Consider the following 20,082-nt stretch of genomic DNA (forward strand, 5'->3'; position numbering starts at 1 on the left):
TTAAATAAATTCACTCAAAAAAATGAACTCATTTCAATTTTCTTAAAATCTACAGTAGTAATCACAAAGTAAAAACTAGAACCTTATCTAAATCACTTTGTTTTGGTTTTCGAGGTAAAACCTGTAAACATTTGGTTCTGCTTTCTCACTTTCCCCCATACAGTCTTGAGCTATGACTCTAGTCACCTACCATTTCCACCTGAAGGGCAGGAAAAAAAAAAGAGAGGGCTAAAAATTAATTTCTTCATTAACTGTTCCTGCAACACACTGTTTGCTGCAAATAGTCTCTAAAGATGTCCTGAGGCTTTAAAAGTTCAAAGTCTAAAGTATAATTTCTTTTGAGATACACATTGTGTGCAAGTTTCGACATTGAAAATGCACTGGGCTACAATGCTTTTGTTAAAATACTTTAAATTCAAGAAAGGGGAAAAAAAGGCAATGTTCTCAAATTTCCAGACGCTGAAGCTTCTCAAATTTTATAGTTCAAATTCTTCCTATAGAAGAAAGCATCGACAGCAACGACAGCAAGGACGTTTCAAAGTGGAATTTCCTTAGAATGTGGATGCATAATGATAAACATAAGGGACTTGCAGCACTGGGTCACCTCATGAACAAATCGCTCTCTGTAAGGTAGGATTTCTGGTGTGCCTGGCACCAGGAAATTTTAAATACTCCTGAAAAGTGACTTTTGATGATCTTGCAAAGCATTCAATTTTTCTGCTTGTTTTTCCACAAAATTCTTCTTGTAGCAGTCTACCACCACCAAATGGTGTCGAGAAGGCAGAAATCAATCCTGCCTAACGAGAACTGACGATTCCTTTGTCTTGTGACAGAGAAAACATATTGTTTTAGAATTTAGGGGACTGAAACTACATTAAAAAGATTTCTGTTAAAATTTGTCACTGTCCCAACTTTGCAACCTGTTTTTAAGTTTCAACACTAATTATAAACTGAAACTACTAAAAAAGAGTGATTGCTCTCTAAATGGTACCATCTTCTAAAAAGTTAGAGCTGGATTAAAAAAAAAATGGCTAAACTATTTTCTATTTTACAAATTATACTCTCAGAAAAACAATAAGGTTTCTTCTTAAGGGCTTTTTCCTTCTCTTTAAACATGTTAAATTTCTACATTGTCTATTACTTTTAAAAGAACATCAAAACAACTTGCCAAAATAAAAAAGGCAAGAAAAAGGAAAAAACAATGTCCATTTTACTTCACCTGTAAATGCCAAAAGAGATGTGCCAGTGTTTTTTTGCTGATTTGAAGACTAAAAAAAAAACTAATCCTGGGTGCCATAGCAACATGACCTTTAAAATTTGGTTTCACTGAATAAATAAATCAGACCAAGTTATTTTTCAGTAGTTTAATTCTGGTCACTAGATTACTGTAGTTTTATTAATAAAGCATAGCAAAAATAAATGTTAAATGTTCTCACTAGTAATTAGGGGGATGTGGTAAAACTTGACCCCCACTGTTAATTGTTAATTGACTTTTACTAACATGGTAAGTTAGTAAGCCTATTCATTAAAACAAGTCTAGCAATTGTAATTATTGTTAGAATCTAATGAAAATAAACTACAGGATCTAAAATATATTTTCCTTTCTACTGTATTTACATATGTTTCTGCCTTTAAAAATTGGTTGATATTTTTTACAAAGCAGCTTTTCAGGTTGAATATCTATGAATTTTCATACACACATTTTTATATTAGTATTGCAACAATCAGGGGACTTTTCAGAACTGGGAGGAAAATAAATATGCCTCAGTTTTTATTCTCATAATTGGATAAGTGGAATGCTGATAAGACGAACCCTGGGCTGGGGATGTGGCTCAAGCGGTAGTGCGTTAGCCTGGCACGAGTGCGGCCCGGGTTTGATCCTCACCACCACATACAAAAAAACCAAAGATGTTATGTCTGCCGATAACTAAAAAATAAATATTGAAATTCTCACTCTCTCTCTCCCTCTCTCACTCTCTCTTTAAAAAAAAAAAGATGAAGCCAATTCTGCACATATTCTCACAAAGTCTATGTTGCTTGCTCAGTGCATATTTCTAAATAAATGTGTTAACCCATAGATCTACTAACAAAGCATTGGTTAGTGATTAGAATCTGGTTCTGGATACTTTTTGTAGTTAAATGTAAAAATATAAAATTAGAAATGCAAAAAGGTACTTCTAATCAAATAAATTGTGATGAGCTAAAATTTGGGGTTATAAAAGGGTAATATTCACGTAAGTTTATTTAGATGGATCAGAGTATTTACTCAATATTTTTTATCTACTTACTTGGGGCTAAACCACATATTCAGTCAGATTCCTCCATGAAGAATTAGAGATTAAGACACCTAACAGGAATTTACATTGATCATACACCAAAATTAACGATGTAAGCCAGTACATAGGGACACATACAACCAATCCTTTTGTACTCAATACATCCTGGTGAATAATCAGAGAAACAACATGGAAAACTGTAGAAAAAGAAATGCACATATATGAGGTTTTTTTTTTTTTTAAAAAAAGGAATAAATATATGAACACGTGCAACAAAAGATCCAGACATTTAGTTACCAGACTTAATGGTATTGTTATTTAATAATAAAGTCTTAAAACTATAGAGATAGTCTCATCTGATCCTTTCAAAAACTCTGTGGTAGTCTCAAGCAAGAAACTGAGACTGGGAGAGGTGAAATGAGGTGACCAAGGTCATCAAGTGTACTCCATTTGTGGCTATTTGTTCTAGTGTGCCTGGTTAATCTCAGATGCACTGAAAAAGATGTGATTTACAAGTGTTCAAAAGTCCTGCTTGGATACAGGACTTTTAGCCCCAAGTAAGTTGATAAAAAGTATTGAGTATATGCTCTGATCCATCTAAATAAGCTTATTGTGAATATTACCCTTTTATAACCCCAAATTTTAGCTCATCACAATTTATTTAATTAGAAGTACCTTTTGGCATTTCTAATATCCAAATTTTATATTTAGTGCTACCATTGCACCTGTGAAAGAGAAACTGATGGAATTATCAGCTTATTTATGTCAAGTCCAACCACAATCTTTTTTAACTTTTATAAGAATGTTATAGTTGAGTGCCTTTTGAGGGAAGAGGGTCCATTGGCTGGAGAATAGGCTTGGATGTACAGGTTGTGTTGGGGTTTTTAAGATACCAAGAAGATGAGCAAATAAGAAATGTGTACATGAGGAGAATTTATTTATAGTTAATTGCTAGCAGCTTGAATGCAGAGCATGAGCGGCCACTTGGGTTCTAAAGCCGATTTTGAATTCTCAGGAAAAATTGGACATTCACAGTAGGCTGTAAGTTTAAAGTTTTTTCTACTACAAGTTTTAAAAAAAATCACTTAAGTGCTTCATTAAGAAATTACACTTGCTTCCCTTCAATTATTTCCTTATCTATGACACAATCAACTAATTTGATTAAAATGTAGCATTGTGATAGACTGTAAACTATGTTTATTTAAAATATTTAAATAGTTTACAAGTTTTATCCTAGCTTTAATTTAAACTGGAATATGAAATATAATCTTCCCCTCATGGCACACATTTTATAGCTATTCTCTGTGATTAACTCATTTAGTAAACTCTAATACTATACAACAAAATTTCTAAAGTATTTAAGTGTCTTTTGAGAATAAAATTAAATTCCCTTTTCACAATTAAAACAACAGACAACATCATAAGCCATTGCAATTAAGTTAATCTTATATTAAAATGTAAAAATGAGTACAGTATGGGGTCTCACTGTCTCAGACCACACTCACCAGCTTCAATTAGTGGTTACTGGCACAGCCCCATAGCTGTGGACTCTCATTAGAGGTGAAAAGCTAGTTGCCACAGACAAGTGCCATCAAGTGGACATGGCCACACACAGATAGATCCATCTGTCCCTGTGCATAGGATCTGGGATAAGCATTTCAGCCATCTCTGGGAAAGTATCTCATTTAAAAGCCCATTGAGATACATATATATCTGTTTACAATGCATTAGAATTTCATCATTTTCAATTCCCAGACCCCCAAATAAGCATGCTTACATTTGACATAACAAATCACCAACCCACAAGGATTTTCCTTAGGTTTCCTCAAATGCTAATTATGTAGCAAATCTAATTAAGTGCATATGATTCACTTCAGCAGTAGGTACTTCAGTTACTTCAGAACTGCCAAAAGGGATCTGAAGTGTCTATTCTCCCTCCAAAACAATCATGCTGCGCGCCAAACTGATAACCATTAAACACAGCTGCAGAGCAAATGTGTGGCCTTGGTCCTGTAAATACAGTGTTCACACATCAGTCTACGCTTCAAGCAATTTCAGATTCAGAACTACCGACTGCAGGTTTGCATTACTGTTATATGAGTATTACAGATGAGTACTAAGTCATCTGCTTCACCCAGCATAGCTCGAGCAGATTTCTCTACACCATGAGAGTTCCCGCTACTTAAGAACACATTGAAACTCTGCAAACCGCAAATATTGATAAATACATCAGGTCAACATACTGAATCAGTTTGTTTTCAAGCTCTATAGTTCACATGAATACGAGTAAGGGTCATTTTGTGTGTTCAAGAACACATTTATGTTTAACTTCATTCCTTAAGAAAATTATATATATTGTCATTTGTAAATACTTTTAATTATAGAACGTGAGAGTACAAACCAACCTAGGGTAATTCTGAGCTGCAGAAATTAAACTCCTTACTTCAGTAACTCATATGATTTCCATAGAAGAAAATCTTTTTTCAGGGGGGCTCTCCAGACGGTGTGGGTTACCGGATGCTTAAGGCCATGACCGAATTCCCTCCTGACACTCAGGTCGCTATGGCAACTACCTTTCCCCTATCAATACGCAAGAGCTACAATACTTGTATTTTGAAAAACCTATTTCCTTTTCTGTGGCGAAAACCATATGACCTAATTTCAGGACTGAAAAATATCTCTTTTGGTGCAAAACAAACAATATCTTTGCTGACTGAATTATTGCTCTAGAATTCAGCTTTATAAATAAATGCAAAAATAGTGAGCCAGCCATTGTACTCCAGTTTCAAAACAAGGCAGAATTTCTGACATGAGTAGTCAAAGGATGTTACAGCCGGATTGGGTTATGTGCTTAGGTCCAGGCAGAAGAAAAACGGGTCTTTAGAGAGACAGTAACTTATCAGAAACAAAACTGGCAACAGGAAAACAACATATGCTTCCACACAGCTTTTGGAGTTTCTTAAAAGAAGCAGACATTTCAATAGTTATATTTCCTATCTATGGTTGTTTTTAGATATATAGTTATTACTGTGCAGGGCAATATATAAATTGACATTTCCAAATTAAATATAATTATTTTTTGTATCCACTTGCTCAAGTATCCACAGCTAAATCTCTAAGTGGTTATCTTACTTGGAGTGTGCAAAATCAGGTTTGCAAATCACAAACTGATTTCAAAGCCCTTTGTTTTAAAGGAACAATGTCTGAACTGGAATAACCTTTTTTTTTCCCTAAACACATGATGAATGTACAACTTTAATAATTTCTGTTTATACTTATATTCTGTTTCACCTTGGGACATTAATGAGAGTAGTCACTAATGATACAGCCAAAATAAAGAGGAAGGAAGGAAGGAAGGGAGGGAGGAAAAATTTAGTGGCACAGAAAGTGGGGTTTAAAGATTTTTACTCCATAGCAATTGCTAAACACCTCTGACTCCTCCACCAGATGCCACACTGTTGCAACTGTCATCCTGTAACTTCCTGAGTTAAAAGTTTTTCCTAGCTTTCCAAAGTTTATTGAATATCTATCCCTGTTTAAGCCCAGTACAATGACAACATATACATGCTGATCTTCACCTTTTTTTTTTTTAACGGACTTTACATAAGCCTCTCCTTCTCAAATTCTCTCTTGTTTTCTTATTATTTGACACAGTCTACCTTTCAAATTCAGCTCCACTCCCCTTTTTCAGGAAGTGGAACTTAGTGCTGATTTTTTAAAATATATTTGTTTTTTCAATCATTGTTAATCAAATATAAGTGCTACTATGTCCCTATCCTCATAGAATTTTGTGTTGCAGTGGGGGAAACATGTTTGAGGGGTGTTAGGAAGGAAGAAAGGAGAGGTGTGTGATAGAAAACCAGGAGCTCTGAGTCATAGTATGTGGGAATAGGGCTTTCTATATTGGTGTTGTTTGAGAAGGAGAAGGAAGAACCATCTCTGCAAAGAACACAGGAGAATCATTATTGCCAGCCCACACAACATGTGCAAAGGCACAGAGGCAGGAGGGAGCCTTGAGAGATCCCAAGGATGGAAATAAGGCCTGTGGGAGTGCAGCACAGGAAGAAGGGAGGAGAAATGCCCCCCTCCCCACCACCCAAGGAGGTATGGTGGGACAGTTGGGGGAGAGAAGGGAACAAGCAGATAGCTGACAGCCAACAGACTATCCCTGGCAGGAAGAGAATGACAGGTGCTTTGATGCTTTATGTATCTACATTTTATACTATACACAAAAGTATCTGGTGCTTTACAAGATTGTCAGGGTTCACGTATAGGAAATCCAGAAATATCACTAGAGATGAATAATACAGTTGCTGATAATTTTGAGACACAATATAGTGATGAATGAGATTAGTAAGTCAAAGCACACAATGGAAATGAACAGATCATATGTTTTTGTAATTTGAGGAACATTACTTTACTCAGAAAAAAACAAAATAGGATCCACCCTAAAATGCCCACTTCTAAAAAAGTTAAGAAAATGAAAATACAGGATTTTAGAAGTGAAAGCACTTACTATAGTTTGTGGCTAACTGGAAGCCTTGCTTGGCTTGTATTCAAATATGTTTTCTCGTCTAGAAATCTAATGTATTTCTTTCCATAGCCAATGACTTAATGATAGTATCAATTTCCTGTTCACTCATACTCCTGGTTTCCTCTCCTTGTTTCTTATCTTTCTCAGTTCTTTTTTAATGATCATATGTTGTAAAGAAAAAGGCTCAATATTAAGGAACCTAGCAACATGCACAAGGATCCTGTTTTATAAATGGTGACTATAGTCCCTTGGCAAGAAGGAAGGATTTACTGTGGACAGAAACAGATTTTCAAATGCTTTATCTAGGGGCAGTAGAGGAAAACCTTTCTCCCTCCTTGACATCCTCTGTGTTCTCAGTCACCACGCTGGTTACAATACAGCAAATTCTGAGCCGGGGCCATGGTAATTTTACCACATAGAAACTCGAGGGGACTGCAAGGTAGTCTAAAAGTGAGAGGAAAATATAACTAGAGAGTTTTCTATGTGCTCATTATACAAAAGAATGTGTTTGTTCTTCCTTAGCTTTTATTTTTATTTTGATTTGTAAAATTTCTGGCTGAAAATTCTAATTTTTGGTATCTAGATGTGTCCTGGATTCTTAAAAAAATTTAATTATAACTATCTTTTCACACTGTGAAAAAAATAGTCCCTTTGTGAAAAAGAATGAAAAAAAAAAAACTCGACTTCTTTGGGTTTAGGGCTAATACTGTACTAGGAAGTAGAAGACTTGAGTCCTTGTCTTGCATCTGTTATCAACCAGGTAAGTGACAAGACAGTGTGGCTTCCCCTTACACTCAATCATCCACCTGCCAGAGCACACTGATCAGCAGGATGATAAAGGAAACCCAACTCCAGCCGCTGAAAGAGAAAGCCCTTCCCTAAGTCCTTCAAGGGAGTTATCCCAGCATACAAGGTCTGGCCCACAGCAGGCCTTGAGTAAGAAAGGGTTTATCTGAAAAACTCGAGCTTTCACTCATCTTCTCATCTCTCAGGCTAGGAGAAGGCAAGGACTTAGGATTTCTAGCCCTTCAATACCAACACCAGAAGCCAAGATATTTTGTGCTTCAGCCCTGAATTCTTGACAAAACTTAGACTCAGAAGCTTGTCAGATGACCCTTTTAGCACTAAAATGTCATTAAAAAAAAAAAGAAGAAGAAGAAAGAAAGTATGGATTGTTAGCTAAATTTTCATAGTAATCAGATCACAAAATACAGGAAAGCTAGTCATATTTGTGAAAATAATCTTACCACCATATGCAAGAGGGGTGAGGAAAGACATCCTCAGAGAGTAATGTCACTTCTTTTAAAGGAATTACAGAGAAAGTGGAGAAAACCCTATTTCTTTTCTAAGAAAAACCCAATAAACTTGACAAATCTTGCAAAGTGAAATTCAAGAGATAATTTCCAAGAGTTAAAAAAGGCAGGCTCTACTTCTCCATGGGAAGATCAGAATCCCCAGGAAATGGTATGATGTCACAGATTTAGTTAACACCCACATGACACACTAAGAGTAAATATTTGCAAACCATAAATCCGACAAAGGTCTTACCACACAATATGTAAACAACCCTCACAGCTCAACATTAAAAAAAAAAAAAGAAAGAAAGAAACAATTCAATTAGAAAATGGGATAAAGACAGGAATAAACAACCCACTAAAGAAAAGATGTAGATGACAAATAACATGGAAAGATTTCAATATCATGAGCTATTAGGGAAATGAAGACTAAAATCACAATGAGACATTATTACATGCCTATGTGGACTGAGAGGGAGCATGACAGCACCACACACTGGTGAGGGTACAGAGAAATCAGACCTTACGCTGGTACTAGGAATATGAAATGGTAGCACCACTCCAGCACATAGTTTAGCAGTTTCTTAAGAAACTAAACATGCACTTTCCACATGACTAGCATTCAAATTTTTGGGCATTTATCCCAGAGAAATGAAAACTAGACAAAAATATGCACACAAATATTTATAATGGATTGTTTTCCATAATAAAATAAAATAAAAACAACCCAAATGTCCTTCAGTGGATGAATGGTTAAAAAACCCTAGTGTACTCATCTCATTAAACACTAATCAGCAATAAAAAGAAATGCGTTATTGAGACAACCTGGATGGAATTCAAGGGCTTTATTCTCAGTGCAAAAAGTCAGTTTCAAAAAGTAACATAATGTATGAGTCCATTTATATAAGTGTTCTTGAACTGACACAACTATAGAGATGAAGAAAAGATTAGAGGTTGACAGCATGGGGTGCAAACATAAAAGGGTAGCCTGAGAGAGTTTCTTGAAATGGAAGAGTTTTGTATCTTGCTTATGATGGTAGCTATTCAAATCTATACATGGGATAAAATTGCACAAAACTACACAGATTTTGATCTCGTTCTACAATTACCTAAGATGCTTCCACTTGGGGAAGTTGAGTGAAGAATACACAGAACTGTAGGTATTGTTTTTTGCAACTTCCTGAGTGCCTTAACATTATTTCAAAAAATTTTAAAGATTTTTTTTTAAACATAGGCAGAGCTTGGAAAGAATGTCTTGCTGAATTGCACCTTTCCATAACAAGAGCAGTGTACCTGGTAGAAAGGCTGAGAACTGGAGTCAAGAAATCCCTTAGACTCTAGAGCAGTTTGCCAGCACACAGATGTGTGGTTGGGCACATTACTTTTATCTTTCAAGTTGCCATTTTTTTTTCCTGATTTGTGGAAATAGTAGGCCTACCTCACAGGCTTCTCAAAACTTGGTGTGTTAATTTTAATGAAACCCAGTACATGTTTGGTATACAATATTGCTGAAAAAATATCAGTGACCTACACTACATGGCTACACACCCTACCCTACAGTGAAACAGACAGACAAGCCAACAGAATTTACAAACGGGAGGCGATAAACCCATAATTAGGGAATGAGATTAATCAGATTATGTGCATACACAAATATAGCATAATGAATCCCACTACTTTGTGTAATTTAATGCACCAATAAAAAATGAAAACATATTTAAGTTCCAAAACACCAAATATAAGGGCTGCTCCACCCCCGGTGTCTACAGTGGGAATCCCAAAGGATGCAAGACTTCTTGCCTTAGTAAAGCAATAATTTTAAGGTTCTTCTGCAGTACCTTATGGCAGGAACTCTTTCTTTAAAATAACTTCTTTTTTCTTTTTACGGATAGTTTTGAATTTACAGAAAAACTGTCAAAATAGAACAGACTCCATAAACTCAACAAGCATTTTCCACAATTATTATCTTATGCTACTGTGGGACAGTTGTCACATTTAGTGAATCAATACTGATGCATTATTATTAACTAAAGCCCAGTCTTTATTCAAATCTCCTGGGTTTTCCCAAAATGTCCATTTTCCCGCTCCAAGATCCCATCCACATTCAGTTTTCTAGTATTGTAGGTTCCCAAAGCTGTAACAATTTCTCAGAAGGTACTTGGTTTTGATGACCTTGACAGTTTTGAGGAGTACCAGTCATATATTCTGCAGAATGTCCCTCAATTGGGATTTGTCTGATGATTCTTTCTCTCATGACTGGACTGGGGTTATAGGGTTTTGGCTCAAGTACTTTTAATCCCAAGCTCTGGTCCTAAATAGAACAGAAGAAATTGAAATCTGACAATTTGAACTTCCAGAAGCTAGACAGTGGTTTTCTGCTTTCTGTCCTGTTAAGAAATTGCTCTGGGATATTAAACATTTTTTTTTTTTTTGAGAACATGATCACTCCATCAAATGGATAAACTCTAGCATGCTGTGTCAACTGCACTATGCATAACACTACCCAAAATGGATAGCTATGCATTTGATCTTATACTATCTTTAGGCTTCTGACTACCTTCTTTTATTTCAAATGCTAGCTCCAATTTGCAGGGGGCTTTAACGGTGCTTTAAAATTCTTACCAGTATTCACTCCATTTTCTAGACAAAAAGTCTACAGGCTCTTAAAATGATGCACCTAGGAATCACATCTTTTTATAAAATAGTAGCTAGGAAAAGAATTTCAGGCAATCTCTCCTGCCTGAAATCCTCAGAAATGCAATGATAGAAGTCAGTATTCTAAACTCTACCCACAATTGCAACTTGGTGAAGTAATGTGTTTTTGAAAAAAAAAAAAAAAAAAGATCAGTAAGATGAGATACAGAGTTGTATACTACAGTGATTGAGTAAATAAAGCCCATTTGGCCTGGTACAAGATAATGTGATACATATTATATTATAAAACACCACAGAAAATTATTTTTCACTGAAATATTTGCTACTCAGAGAAATGCTAGCACTAGATAGCATTTTCTGAATGCTATTTAAAACTGTTCCCATAAAAATATACAGATATAAAATAGTTCAATATATTAAATCCCTTGGAATTCTACGTAGTGTTCTGTTCTGGCTGCCCACCCAGCACCCACTTCCATCTTCCTGTGTATTTGGGGAGAAGCTCAGACTCCCTACCATTCAGGTTAGCCTCTACTAACTTAGCACTCCCTTGGCCTCAGCCCCAGGTGAAAGGTCTAAGCAGGGAAAATCTAAAACACTTCAGAATTATTTGAGCCATGGGCCCACTACGAGGGAAGTCAGGTATTCTTCCCTCTGTCTTTTGTTTATGAAAGGAAGAATGGCCACTGGCAGAGGGAGGAGGTTGGCAGCATAGGAAAGAAAGGTTGTAGAGAGAAGAGAAAAGAGAGGGAAATCAGGAGCTGGGGCTGTAGCTCAGTGGCAGAATGCTTGCCTAGCGTGTTGTGAAGCACTGGGTTCGATTCTCAGCACTGCATACGAATAAAATAAAGGCATGCTGTCCATGTACATCTACAAATAAAAAAAAAAAGGTGGGGGGTGTGGGAGTGAGGAAAGGAAAGGTGTATTAGAATTATCTAGGAGCTTCGGCAAACTCTGGGTTTCTCTCCAATGCCTAAGTTGTTGGCACACCCTTTAGAGGAGTGACTGAGACTCACTGCCACACATGCTCACATGGATATGCTAGAATGTTCTTATAGACATGAGCACACTACATTTCCTGCTATAGCTTCTGGAGTCACAAGGAGCTTCTCTCTTATCCCTTTCAGGACCAAATTTTACCAAAATGGTAGTCTGCATTGGCTGCCTGAGTTTCCTCCCCTCCCATGCATTCCTATAATTCTACCTAATTGTGCCCTACAATAGCCTCTCAAGAGGAGATCTCACTACTTGGCTGCATTTATATAATCACCTGAAGGGCTTTAGAAACTGATGCCTGGGTTCCACCCACAGAAGTTCTGATTTAATTTTTCTGGGCTATGGTCAGTGCACCAGGATTTTTTAAGACTCTAGGAGATTATCATGTCCAACTAGGGCAGAGAACCAGCATATTGCTAAACAGCTGTCATAAATGGCCTCTCAATCAATAAAGACAATGCCTTAGGCAGAAATGGGGGGGAGGGAAAGTCATCATATAGGAGAAAAATTTCTATTCTAATAATTCCATAATGTTGGGAGAAGAGAAGAGCAGCAAAATCAGTATGTAGAAAATGAGCTCTAGGAATACCAAACTGTGGCTAAAGTGTGAAAATTTTAATGGAAAAGAAACTGGATGAGAAAGTGTATGTTAGGGAAATACAAGAAAAGAGGAGAAATAGCTGTATGCAACGTTTGCCAACATATAAATTCCCCTCTGCTGCAGAATAATCTGATTTGGTCTATATACTAGAATGTAAGGCCACTTACTAAACTCTAAGGAAATTACTTTAAGGAATTTTAGCATCTCAAAATGTATATTTTTGGAGAGATGGTATGCATGTATAAGAAAACCTAAACTAACAGAATTTATCATTCTTCTATGAAGTTTCACCAAAAACAAAAGTGATAATTCTAATTTTTAAAAAAAGGATCAATTCATATTATGTGTTCATGAGCAACACAAGTCTTCAAAAAGCATTACTAACATATACTCAATGGAATATTACTCAGCTTTAAAAACGAGTGAAATTATGGCATTTGCCAGTAAATGGGTGTAGTTGGATAATATGATGCTAAAAGAAATAAGCCAATCCCAAAAAACCAAAGGCCAAATGTTTCCTCTAATATGCGGATGCTAATTCACAATAAAGAGGGGGTCACTAGAGAAGAATAATGTTAGATTAGGTAGAGAAATGAAGGGAGGGGAGAGAAGGGGAGGAGAGGGGATGTGAGAATAGGAAAGATAGAATAAAATAGACATTATCACTGTATGTATATATGTGACTGCATGATCAGTATGATTCTACAACATGTACACTCAGAAAAATGAGAAATTATAACCCATCTAACGTATGATATATCAAAGTGCATAAATGTATTCTACTGTCATGTATAACTAACTAAAATAAATTTTAAAAATTCAAAAAGCATGACTAACATTAAATACATTAGCAAAGTGGATTTTTGGAACCAAAGTAACACTGAGAATATTGTTACAAATAGGTAGCTCCTAGTGAGCACATACAAGGTGAATGTTAAGCATGTGACATTCATTAACTCATTAATGATAAGTTAATGTACCCATGAGAATGAAGAATCTCCATTACACCCATTTTAGAGATGAGGAAACTGAAGTTCAGAGACGCAAAGGTACAGACCAAACTATGCAGTTTTCATGAGGCAGAACAACAATTGAAATATGTATTCTACTCCATTTTTATAAATTGATCCATCAAAATTAGTTTAAATTTAAAAACACACTCAAGGCAATATTTTTTTTTTTTTTTTAAAGTCACTCAACCAATTTTCAAAGATCATTTTGGGAAACTGCAGGACAGAAAGAACAGAGAAGGCTAAAGCAAGTTTAACCTAAGGTGTAAAATGCAGAGCCAGTCACTCTGGAGTTTCTCCATAAATGATGATGATGTAGGAATCATAACTTCATGCTATTCTTGATGCATAAGATTTTTGGAACTTTGAAGTTCCTCCTTGGTGAATATGTTTCCCAAACATTCTGCTTTTTATTTATACACAACCACAGTCACAAAGCCAATGTCTCCTGTAACTAAAGATTTATAAGTAAATATCAAATTCTAATGAATCTTCTTGAGTTCAGAAAACACACATCTCAGGCTGGCTTCCATGGATTTGAAAATGGTACCTTTATGGTAGACAAAGGAGACATAATAGCACTCTTCTCTGTAAGTGCCTATATTTTAATTGCTAAATAGTATACAAACATAGACATATATGCTTTACATATACAGTGAAGATCCAAACGGGAGCATCTCTTTTTTTCTTAATGAGTGCTCCTTGAAGGCGAGTACCTTATTCTATTCATCATTATTTCTCTTCTGCTCAGCGCATGAAGTAGACTCCACATAAATATGTGCTGAGCTTATTTAATGATACATATTAACTAAAATACTACAATACACGAGGGAAGTGAGAAAACACATTTGATTTGATTATGGTATTTTTCCTAATGGAACTTGCAGTGTAATTGTTTACATTTTACAAAATATAATTGGGAGTACAGAATAACAGGAAATCAGGAAAGGGGCATTTTTCTCTGAGCCGGGTACACATCTCCACACAGGCTCTAGGAAGCTCCTAACAAGAATGACAGGAGTTGCATGTGATGTAAAGCTTTCTGCTTTAGATAACCTACATTATTTAATTCATGATTGCTTAAACTATCATCACTTTCATAATATAAATTTATCTAGTGGCAATAGACTTTATCCTGAGTGTACTGGCTTTCTTGGTATTCTTAGTTGAATAATTACCAATTTAGTACTTTTTTGGGAAGCCACAGAGGAGATAAAATATCTCGTTTTGGTGAGATTTTTGAAGGTTTACTCAATGGTCAAAATTAAAATTTTTAAAGAATATATTATATTTCTATTTACATATCAAAAACTGATCATTGTCCCATACGTATAAATTTTTTTACAAAATATTTGTTTATGTACATTTTAAAGTAAGGAGCTGGAAGGAAACTATATAAGGATACATTTTCTACTAGTGACTGGAATTAACCAAACTAAAATCTAAAAACATAAATAGCCCATCCAACTAGGTAGAAATTTTTTTTCTCTTATTTATAATAATTTTATAAACCTACATTTATGTTTTTTAATTCTTAAAAAAGTATGTTCACTTTGATAACACACAGATTTCCGTTTGCTCATTGGAGGCTAAAGTGAAATGTTCATATTCAGTACATTTTCAACTTAGCTGTATTACATGATAACATTTATGTAATGCTTCTTTTTTCACTGAAGATTTATAAACAGACAAAAACATTCGGTTGATAAACCAACCTTGAAAAAGAACTGAGCTCAGTTTTGTCTATTAATATTTAAAAGAAGCTACTTGTAGTTACTTTTAATCAAAGTGAAAATTATTTTCTTTTTTCATTCTCCAAATTATCTTGCCAAGTTATCAAACAATAAATAAAAAATGTAAAGAACAATGTGAAATCATCTTAATGTAATCAAGCACTATAAAGCATCTTGATAGGAAACTGACAACTTCTATACCCAAACACACACACATCTGAAGTTGTATTCACTTGCCTTACGCAGTACAACCTGGATGCAGAAGAAAAAATCAAGGTAAATCCATGTATTCTTTTCCGTGTCAAAAACTAAACAAACATAGCTTTTTCCATGAAGACTGAGTGAAAGTAGACTTATCTGGTTAGCAGGTCATGTTATTGCTCCCTAACCTGAAAAGAGAATGTGGCAATTTTCCTGAATCCCCCACGGAGACCTGGGGAGCTTACTTTCTGTATGCTTCCCTTACAACACACACACCACACACACATACACACACACACACACACACACACATAACCTGTATATACGTATCCATTCTGTATACAGCAATAATTGTACTGTATGTCAGTCTCCCAATTAGCCTTTGACCTTCTTGAGGTCAGGGCCATATCTTTTTACCCAATTATCCTTATATCTGTACATCTGAATGACAAACCAAACAAGGTTTTACTCTAATTTTAGGTGCTACAAACTGATCCTTATAGAGAAAAGCTTCAATGGGAAGGGAGTAACAAGTAATGAGCCTGTGGATTATTCCCCACTCAACTGTTGGGCTTTTACAGCATCTCTGGACTATGCAACTGCACAGCTTGATATGGGAGTTGAAGAAAGTTAAGGGAAAGCAGGAGAGACAACCAAAATCTAGGCTGTTGAATGAAAAGAAGCAGTGAGCAAAGAACCACTGGTCTAGAGGTGGATACACTAGGCTTTACGTTTGGAAAGAACTACATCCTGGACCCACTGTGCTGAGGGAGAAGAGAGCTGGCTTTTCTCCTCCAAGAGCTCAGACTATTGCAATCTGCTAAACAAAAGAGAAAGGAGATGTGACAGGCAGAGTAGCTGCCCTGGGAATGTCCATGTCCTAGCTGTGTGAAACTGTGAATATGTTGCTTTACATGGAAAAAAGGATTTTTCAGGAGTGATTAAGACCAAGGACCTTGAGATGGTAATAGTAGTGTGGATTATGCAACTGGGCTCAATCTGATCATAAATCCTTAAAACTGGAGCAGGAGATGTGACAATGGCCAAAACCAGAAAGATGCAAAGTTGTTTTTTTGTTTTTTTAAAAAAAAGATGGGGGAAGAGTCATGAACTAAGAAATTGTGGGCAGCCTCTAAAAGCTAGAAAGGGCAAGGAAATGGGTGATCTCCAAAGAATCTTGCAGAAAGAAGTGTAGCATCTTAGTTTTAGCCCAGTGAAAGGTATATCAGGCTCCAGTGTTACAAAACTGTAAAATAATTACTTTTTGTGTTGTTCTAAACTACTAGATTTGTGGCAATTTATTCCAGCAGTAACAAAACCTAACCACAACGATCTTCAAATTCTAGGTCAAGACTGCCCCTTGAGGATGGAGGAGAGAAACTGCAGGGGCCCTGAGTGCCAGAAGCACATCAGAGAAAAAAGCCACCTCTGAGCCAGACTGCTCAACAAAGGGAGAGAGGAACTGAAACGAAAATTTTTAAAGAATTAGAGTGAGCCCAATGAGAATACCTAATGGACAGTCTGATCCGGTCAATCTTTTTCATCTTTTGAGACATGCTGCTCTAATTCTAAACCCCACTCCAAGACTCTGTTTTGAGAAGCCTGATTTGAGCCAATTTAGAATGTCTAAAAACAATCAGAATAAAAGCCACACTGTCAGGTGCTCTTCAATGGTTTCTGCCCTCCCCGGCAATCCAAGGCAGGCAGCCTGTGCGTGGAACAGGAGGCAGTCCCCAAAGCCCTGTAACATGACCCATGCCAGCTAGCCACTGAGAGATTACAAAGAATGAGGTCAGTTCCTTCTCATTCCTTCTAGCATTTCTAAGGAAAGCAAACAGGAATCACAAGACAAAAGGCAGTGTCATGAGGCACTTTAAGCACTCAATGTGGGAGGTAGCTTGATTTCATATTTTCCTCCATTAATTAATTGCAAAGTTAAAGTATGGATATCATGAACACATTAGCTCATATCATCCATCAAATAGTCATTTGATACAATTGTGGTTGCTGGGAAGGAGAGTTCTGATAAAAAGGAGTATATATATTTTTTATTCTCATAAAGAATTTTAAAAGTCCATGTAAAAGAAAAAAAACTGACAAAAATGAAGAAAAATCCAGTTTGTATTTGAGTTTCACTGAATATTTTTTCACCTAATGAAACAAACAGAATTACTTTTTATATACAAACTAAATCATGATTTAAAAAAATCCAAAATAATCAGAGAATGTAAGTATAGCTTAAATTCTTAAGGTGACTGGACTGACAATTAAAAAATAATTCATTGAGATTTGTAAATTTTTTAACATCTGTTTCATGATTCAACTGTCAAACTAAATTAGCCTAAACTCAAGACTGTGCTACCTACCAAAATTTACCAGTTATTTTCGGTTTTGGAATCTTGAAATAATTGCACATGAATGGAACCTTCCAAGTCAACCCAGTACAACCACTTGCCTGAGGCGAGAGATATCCCTGGCAAATACTTTTACTTTTTAAAATGCTCTAACTAAGGGTTGCAATGTAGCTAAGTAGAAGAGGGCTTGCCTAGCATGTACAAGGTGATAAGATTAGTCTGTAGATCACTTTTCTTTATAGGATGTTCTACAGACCAGTTTATTCTCTAACTTATAGTACACATAAGAATAAAAGAAAATGAAGTGGCACTTTATTCTGTGCTAACTATGCTAGTTATTGTGGTATTTATTTAGATAACTTATTCTTTACATCATTCCAGTGAATGACTAAGAACCTCATTCTATAGAAAAAAATACACAATAAGCTAAAATATAGGATACCAGTCGGGCGCTGTAGTGCACACCTGCAATCCCAACAGCTCAGGAGGCTGAGACAGGAGGATCACAAGTTCAAGGCCAGCCTCAGCAATTTATCGAACACCCTGTCTTAATATAAAAAAATACAAAAAGAGCTGGGACTATGGCTTAGTGGTTAAGCACCCTAGATTCAATCCATGGTACCCACCCCCTCAAAAATTAAGAAATATAAAATATAGGATATCACTATTTATACTCCAACTAAAACTACTAAAATTCTTTGTTATAAATATATATTTCAAAGATATAGTTTAAAAAATCAAAAATGACACTACTAGAAAGTATGAGACAAAAATAGTAGACAAAGTGCATTCTGAATAACCCCCACTATTCAAATCAATGTCAATAGTCCATACTTTAAAAAGTAGAAAAATAGTTTTTTTAATAAAGAAATATTTTAAAGCAAATAATAACAAATATATAATATAGATTTCATTTTGGCAAAGTTATGAAAATTGTCTGTGTGTGTGTATATATATATAATATATATATATCATATATATATCATATATATATATATATATATATAATATATATATATATATATATATATATATATATATATACCAAGCAAAATTAGTAAACAAAAAAAGTACCTATAGGTTTTTCACATTTAATCTAAATAGTACTGTTTAGCATTATATGTATAAGATTAAACAGTATAATGTAATGATCTGAGATGATATCAATCTGATATATGTATTAGAAAACATGTTTGAATGTACTTTATGTTAAAATGAATGTTTAGTGACATCTTGCTCTATTATCATTGAGGCTTAAAGTGGTAACTAAGCAAAGTGAACAACAGAAGAATGTTTAAGCAACTCTCATGATGAAAAACTTACAGCCATTAAATAACATTCGTGAACAAAATTGAGATATGAGACAATATTCATGGTATATTAAGTTGTAAATAGCAGGCGGGGCACACTGGCACACACCTGAAATGCCAGCAGCTTAAGGAGGCTGAGGCAGGAGGATCATGAGTTCAAAGCCAGCCTTAGCAAAAGCAAGGCACTAAGCAACTCAGTGAGACCCTGTCTCTAAAATACAAAAGTAGGGCTAGGGATGTGGCTTGGTGGTTGAGTCCCCCCAAGTTCAATCCCTGGTACTCCCCAACACACACACAAAAAAAAGTTGTAAAAAGCAGGAAACAAAACACACATAATCACACAAAGCATAATCCCAAATTCATAAAAATAAAACAATACAAATAAGCACTTAAGTAGAAGGAAATAGCATTGCTTTGTTAACATTCAGCATAGGCATTTCTGGTGATACAATTTGCTGCTCTTATTTTAATAATTAATTTGTATATTAGTTTTATTATTATACTGTCATATTTTTTTCTGTCATTTTTTTTAATATTTAGTTTTTAGTTGTAGTTGGACACAGTATCTTTATTTTATTTATTTATTTTCATGTGGTGCTGAGGATGGAACCCAGAGCCTCGCACGTGCTAGACAAGTGCTCTGCCACTGAGCCACAACCCCAGCCCTAGACTGTCAAAGTTTTTAACGGTATTTCTAAATTTGAAATTGTATTCACTGTGTCAAATAATCCAAATACATATAGATACAACTTCTTAATGGGATTTCTAAAGCTTCAGTAATTTTTTTCTCTTTATATGGTTTATATACCAGGTTTAAAAAATACTCTTTTTCATTATGAAATGTGTACTTCATATTCTATTGAAAAGAATGAGACAATGAGACCTAACAAGTCAGTCTAGACATTTACATCACATTCTATAAAACATAAAATATGTTTAATGTGAATACAAATAGTTGGCAAATTTTCTAAAATATTTAAATAAATTTTGTAATTCTATTAACTTTTCAGTAATGATCTTGATATTTTCAACTAGAAGATTTTTATAAACAATTAATGGACACATCTGAAGACTTTTTTAAGTTTACTGAAAATTTAAGAAAGACTCTTTAATGGGG

The 20,082-nt window shown here is 35.2% G+C and overlaps 1 protein-coding gene and 1 long non-coding RNA gene across 2 annotated transcripts in view; one reads left to right on the forward strand and one right to left on the reverse strand.

Annotated features, from left to right (window-relative positions):
• The window catches only part of Bckdhb (branched chain keto acid dehydrogenase E1 subunit beta), a 205,353-nt gene that overhangs the window by 8,489 nt on the left and 176,782 nt on the right, over window positions 1-20,082 (reverse strand). The window lies entirely within an intron of this gene.
• LOC124084809 (uncharacterized) lies at window positions 174-18,328 on the forward strand. The gene is made up of 2 exons (XR_006849260.2): window positions 174-630; window positions 16,648-18,328. It is a non-coding gene; the product is annotated as an uncharacterized LOC124084809 (long non-coding RNA).

This window comes from Marmota monax, unplaced genomic scaffold (genome assembly GCF_021218885.2).
Source record: "Marmota monax isolate L192 unplaced genomic scaffold, Marmota_monax_Labrador192_F-V1.1 WCK01_AAM20220418_F8-fsc00013, whole genome shotgun sequence".
Taxonomy (NCBI): Eukaryota; Metazoa; Chordata; class Mammalia; order Rodentia; family Sciuridae; genus Marmota; species Marmota monax.